The sequence below is a fragment of the Chenopodium quinoa genome, unplaced genomic scaffold (assembly GCF_001683475.1).
Source record: "Chenopodium quinoa cultivar QQ74 unplaced genomic scaffold, ASM168347v1, whole genome shotgun sequence".
NCBI classification, from domain to species: Eukaryota; Viridiplantae; Streptophyta; class Magnoliopsida; order Caryophyllales; family Amaranthaceae; genus Chenopodium; species Chenopodium quinoa.
Genome location: NW_018742410.1, coordinates 884423 through 890519, shown reverse-complemented (window position 1 = coordinate 890519; position 6097 = coordinate 884423). Strand labels below are relative to the sequence as shown.

The 6097-nt window shown below is 31.1% G+C and overlaps 1 long non-coding RNA gene across 1 annotated transcript; it reads left to right on the top strand.

Moving 5' to 3' along the window:
- Nucleotides 1–3530: 3530 nt before the first annotated feature.
- Nucleotides 3531–6040, top strand: LOC110705621. The gene is made up of 2 exons (XR_002508110.1): nucleotides 3531–3779; nucleotides 5609–6040. It is a non-coding gene; the product is annotated as an uncharacterized LOC110705621 (long non-coding RNA).
- The last annotated feature ends 57 nt before the right edge of the window (nucleotides 6041–6097 follow it).

Genomic DNA, 6097 nt, shown 5'->3' with positions numbered 1-6097 from the left:
AAAGCAAAAGTAGTTGAGAGAATTGGAGAGAATTTGAAAATAATAAAATTTGATTTATGTTGGGTCCAATAGTTAAGAAAAATTAATTAAATATTATAAACCTTTTTAAATAAGGAAATGGAGCAAGTACTTAAAAACAGGTGAAAATGAAAGTAGAGCAAATATACAAACATGGAGGGAGTTATTAGCCACTATGACCATAATACATATTGCTCACAAATATCAAATTAAATATGCAAGTTGGGACTTTCATTATTTGGGCCTCTTAGATTTTTGGGCCCTATGTCGTAGGTCTCTTTGCACGGGCTATTAGACAACCTTGTGGTGCTTCTTTCTCAGATGGTAAGTCATAATCTTCTTTTATACTCGTATGCTGAATTACTGACCTTAACCACACACATTCAATACTAGCTTATTATATTGCTAAAATACTAATCAACTAAGGATTTGTTTTATTTACCTTATTTTTACTTCATTTAAGTCTAATATAATATAAGTGAAAATCAGGTGAATATATGAACACACCATAAATCTAATTTATCTTCACTGTTAAAACTTAAAATTGTTCCTTTAATTATAGATTTTTACGAGTTAAAACTTTTTTTTTAGTAAGTTTTATTTTTGCTAAATTTTATTTCCTGAACTTAACTTATTCTAAATTGTTATTGAAAATAATGGTAGTTATTGTTTCAAACAAAGTTACTAAAATCAAGAAATCTCTAAAAGTGGTATGATTTTTTATTGTCAATTTTTAACATTACGATGATTTTAATAAATTTGACTAATTTTTTATACTATGTAATTCTTGTTGGTATTTTTTTTAATAAATATATCATATAATTTTAAAAATAAAACTTTCTTTAAAAAAAAGTTTGAAAATTTGGCTTACATATATCATATATCAACCAGTACAACCTTCAGCATAGTGGATCTTAGACTTACAGAACTACTGTAGGCATATTTGGCTTCATCACGGTCCTTGCACTATCCTTCACGGTTCTTTCTGCACTGTAAGCAAATTTCAATTTCTACCCTAATTTACTGTAATTTTATTTTTTGTTTGGAATTTAAATGAGCTTTTCATGTTTAATATTTTGTAATATTGTTCATGTGTTTAGAATTTCCCTTAATTTTATAACTTATTGTTTCAGGTAAAATTTTAATTTGTAAATAATTTCATGTAATTTCAACAAATCTAACTTTGATAAGATTTGAGATTATTAATGGTGACTTTGAGATGATTAAGGTTGAAATCTTAATTTGTTTCATGTAAAATTTTAATTTGTAAATAATTTCATGTAATTTTAACAAATCTAACTTTGATAAGATTTGAGATTATTAATGGGGACTTTGAGGTGATTTAGGTTGAAATCTTAATTTATTTCATGTAATATTTTTAATTTGTAAATAATTTAATGTAATTTAACAAACGTAACTTTGATAAATACCTTTAAGTGTCGCACAAGGGCTAATGAAGAATGTTATTAGAATATTTAATGAGAACTTCAGTGGTAAGTGTGGTACAAAAGTCGGTGCGATTTTTTTTTTTTTATCAAAGATATCATTTGAGTTAATTATTCTTTTGTAAATAGCTTTAATTTCATAACTTATTGTTTCTTAATTTGTTTCATGTAAAATTTTAATTTGTAAATAATGTAATTTCAACAAATCTAACTTTGATAGGATTTGAGATTATTAATGGGGACTTTGAGGTGATTAATGTTGAAATCTTAATTTGTTTCAGGTAAAATTTTAATTTGAAAATAATTTCATGTAATTTCAACAAATCTAACTTTGATAAGTACTATAAATACCTTAAAGTTTGGTACAGGCGGTGATGAAGAACGTCGTTGTGATGGTTGTTGATCAAACTTTAAGTTACTTATAGTACATAGTTTCGTCACAAATATGGGTTTCGTCTTCCTTTTTTATTACCGTGGCACACTTGGGAGAAGGGCACAGGTGAAATCCTCTATGAGAGTCATGAACGTGGCACTGGACTGGATTACTCAGCCAATAATGAGGAATGTTTAAGTAGGAAAAGCACGATGTTGTGAAAGGAGTGCTCGAAAGTTACACGAATGTCAAAACGTTTCCTCGACTTTTATCCCTCGTTTGAGCATATGAATCTAACAAAAAGTGCAAGCTCAGTTTAACTTCCATGGAATATATGTTATGGTCAGACCAAGTGAAAGGCTGAAGTGATTAAAGACTTCTGCATGATTCAGGTCATTCTTTGTGGTAAATGATATTTACTGCTATAGATGTAATGACCAGAGATATCAAAAGTTCAAACCCATACACAGTAGATTATGTACATAGGATTTTTAGAGTTTTTGTTCAATTATTCTTCTGCTAAGGTGATCTGATTTCCACGTCATGTTCTCAGGTATAAAATTCGATCATATGAATTACATAATACGAAGTATTTGTTAATCACATGTGCAACTTACATAGCTTTTTTTCTCTCTCTTCACTTTACTTCTTTCTAATTAAAATCTATGCTCAAACCCCTTGTTGTAATAATAACAGAATAGAGGAAGTACTACATAATGCATTAGTCATACCATGTGCTTTTTAGTTATGCATTAAAAAAAATTACCCCTTCCCCCACCACCCCGCCCCTGCCGTCGCGCCTAGGTTCAGCCCCTTTTGTCGACCCTCCCACCACCCTTGTCCATCACCCTCCCGCTTTCCCCCGAATCACCATCCCCTTCCGCAATCCCCCTCACTCTTTTCTATAGTTATACTTTTGACTTTCACGATCGCTTATACAAATCCTTGACTATGTATATATTTAATATAATACAATTATAAAATTTGAAATGTTGACAAATTTAATAACATCCCATATGATATGATTTTGATCTATATAATACGAAGTAGTTTTTTGGGCAAATTTATGAAAGGATTTCTCGGATTTACTTTTATAATTGAGGAGTTTAGTATTAGAAATGCTAAGAACTAATAAACACAAAACTTTAAAACGATATTATCATTGAATGTTTGATGATTTACATTGGAAGACGGCATTCATATTTATACTAAAGTAAGTCTAACATGGGAAATCGTTGAAGCCTTGAATTGAAGGATCTTTATACTTGGGCATAAACTAAGAAAACCCAGGAACTCACTTCATCGTTATATAAACCCAGGAACACCCTTTTTTGTCATTTTTCCAGAACATTCTCTCTCTCTGAAACCCATTTTTACAATGCTGCAAAATTCTCTGCTCAAGCTCACAACAATGGCGTTTTTCCCTCTCAGATTCTCTCTCCTACTGTTCTTACTAACCATCTCACAACAATGGACTGACTTATTAGGTTGCATTGTTGCAATGGTATTGGTCTGAATTGAACATTGGACTTTCTGCATAGAATTAGCTACTATTTTAATTACCTCTACTTATGAAAACATACATAATATAATTTACTTCTAAGAGGATGTTTGGTATAAGTTTTTTAGAGTAGTGGAAACGAAATCATGTTAGTATTTCCGTTACAATGTATTTGATTAATGACTAAAGTAACACAAATCGTTAGTAGTTGGTAACCCATTCCACCAAATTGTTTACGATGTAATAAGTGAGGAAACAGATTTTGTTTCCTTCCTCTAACACAAAAAATAAAGAAAACACTTCTTTCTTCTCTTCTTTCGTTCGAAAATTTTCAAAGAAATTCCTAAACTTGTTCGACAATTCTACAAAGAAAGTTGCGATTCTTCAGATTTTGCTACAAAATTTTCAATTGTCTACTTCAAATCTTCAAAAATCATCACAGGTTTGCTATCTTAATTTCTCTCGTTCAATTTCTAGGATTTATGCGAAATTAATATTGTTGTTCCTGGTTTGAATTCTACACTTGCTTGTTTGATTAAAATTTTCTTCTATTTTATTGATTTTCTACTGAATTTGATGATATATATTCGTATTATTGTTGTAATTACGGGTTATTTTGTGTTTCCCCCCTAAATTTTCCCCAATTATCAAGAAATTTCTAATTTTAATTAGAATTTTGATTTGGGATGGTTTTGCTAGTTAATTTGCTTGTTACTCGCATACTATTTGATCTGACTTATCTGCTTGCGTTGCTATTATTTACTCCTTGAAATTACAAGCTGATTTTTCGAAAACTTTCTTATCTATCCCAAAGTAGAATGCTGTAAGGGTAATACCAAACAAGTAGTAAGGGTAACACTATATATTACCCTTTCCCCTCCTAATTTGTTTTCATTCCCTTACATTTACTAATTTGCTACCAAACGTCCCCTAATAGTATTTACTGATACCCATAATTGCATTGAACCATCTCAAACCTTTGTCAAGATTGAAAGTGATGAGCTACTGCTGTTAAAGGCTTATAATTGAGTTTTCTTTCTTTCCACTACTCATCATAATATAATAATATATACTATCTGCTACTTTTTGAACATATATTGAGTTTTCTTTTTCTATCATAATCGAGTTTATTAAGATTTGAGTTTTCTATCCATAGTGATTGACCAAAAAGTTTTCTGATAGAGTTTTTTTTCTATGCACAGTTGTTAACATTAACAATGAGATTTGAGTTTTCTTTCTCTATCATAATCATGCTTCTAGTTGTTAGGGGTTCGTCTTCCAATACCGACGATGAAGAACCTTTCAACAACAAGAAGAAATGCTCTAGACGCCATTTGCAGGATCCCTTAGTAGTCCGGAGATTAAAGGGAGCCATAATTAATAATTCTGGCATTACATGTGATTGCACACTTTGTTTCAAACTCTAACCAACCCTTAATGCCCTCCAGTGCCACGTTCGTGACATTCATAAGAAATATTACCCGTGCCCCTCTCCGAAAAGTGCCACGGTGATAAACAAGGATGACAAAACACATACTTGTGACCAAACTAGGTACTATAAGTACCTTAAAGTTTGGTACAGACGGTGAATGTCACTGCAATGGTTGTTGATCCCCATAAAAATATGATATTTTATTATATTTTTTTCTAACGGATAAATCAGAAAAGAAGATCAAAATAGAAGTGTGAATGAAAATTCCAAATAGTGCAATTAAAGAAAGGGAGAAAGTATTTAACAAATTATATAAAATTATTTACGAATTAACAAATTACATAACTATTTAACAATTATATAAATAAATGATTTTTTTAATTATCATTTTGCCCTGGGCCTCCAAAATGTCAAAAACGGCTCTGCATTTTAGTTGCTTTGAAGGGTTGTTGGGCTGTCCGCCTTACTATACTTAATTTCTGATTTTCATGCAAAACTTGGTTCCATTTGTACCGTAGTTCAAAAGTCTATAATAATCAAACTTTCTCTAAAAATACTTGTTCTGAAGGCATTTTGTTAAGATGGGTTCATAATTCGATTGTCAATTCTTCAAAATTTTCTCCTTTTGTGGTGTATCTATTTATTTAATTTAGAGTTTAATTGTACCTTTTTTCAATACAAATAGGGAAGGGTGGATTCATATAATCTTTCTCTCTCGGTTTAATGGCTATATTTGGAAGGGTAGAAAGCATACTGTTTTCCAATTGGCTATGTCTCATTCAATTTTTTTGTTTAATGGCTATATAGTGGACTTGATGGCTATTATTAATACTTTTCAGGTAAAGGGTACGGTGGTGAATAGGCAAGCTAATCTCAGATGGAAGAACCCAATAACTGAATCTTTCAAGATTAATACTGATGGTTCGTTGGCTTACTGGCAAGGCGTGGAGAATTAAAGCTAGGATTCCTGCCGAAGTGGAGCTCATAGCAATCAGAAACGACATGAAAATGGCGATAAAAGGAAGTTATGATGGTGAAGAATCAAAAGGGTAAAGGGAGGATATTTTGTAGAAAGGCTTGTGTTTGATATGACTTCTTGTGTTGTGATTTTGTGTTGTGTTAATGTTTTTGATTGAATGAATAGTTGTAGATAGAGCTTGAAAGATTTATGTGGAAACTTCCACATATGTAGATCTTTTTAAACAACAACACCGTACCACCACTACCATCGTCGTACCGACATCATCAACAACAATTTTCGCCCTTTCGCTATGTTCTCTTGCTAAAAACAAAGGTTTTCAATATTTTATTTTTTAATTTTGTTGTTT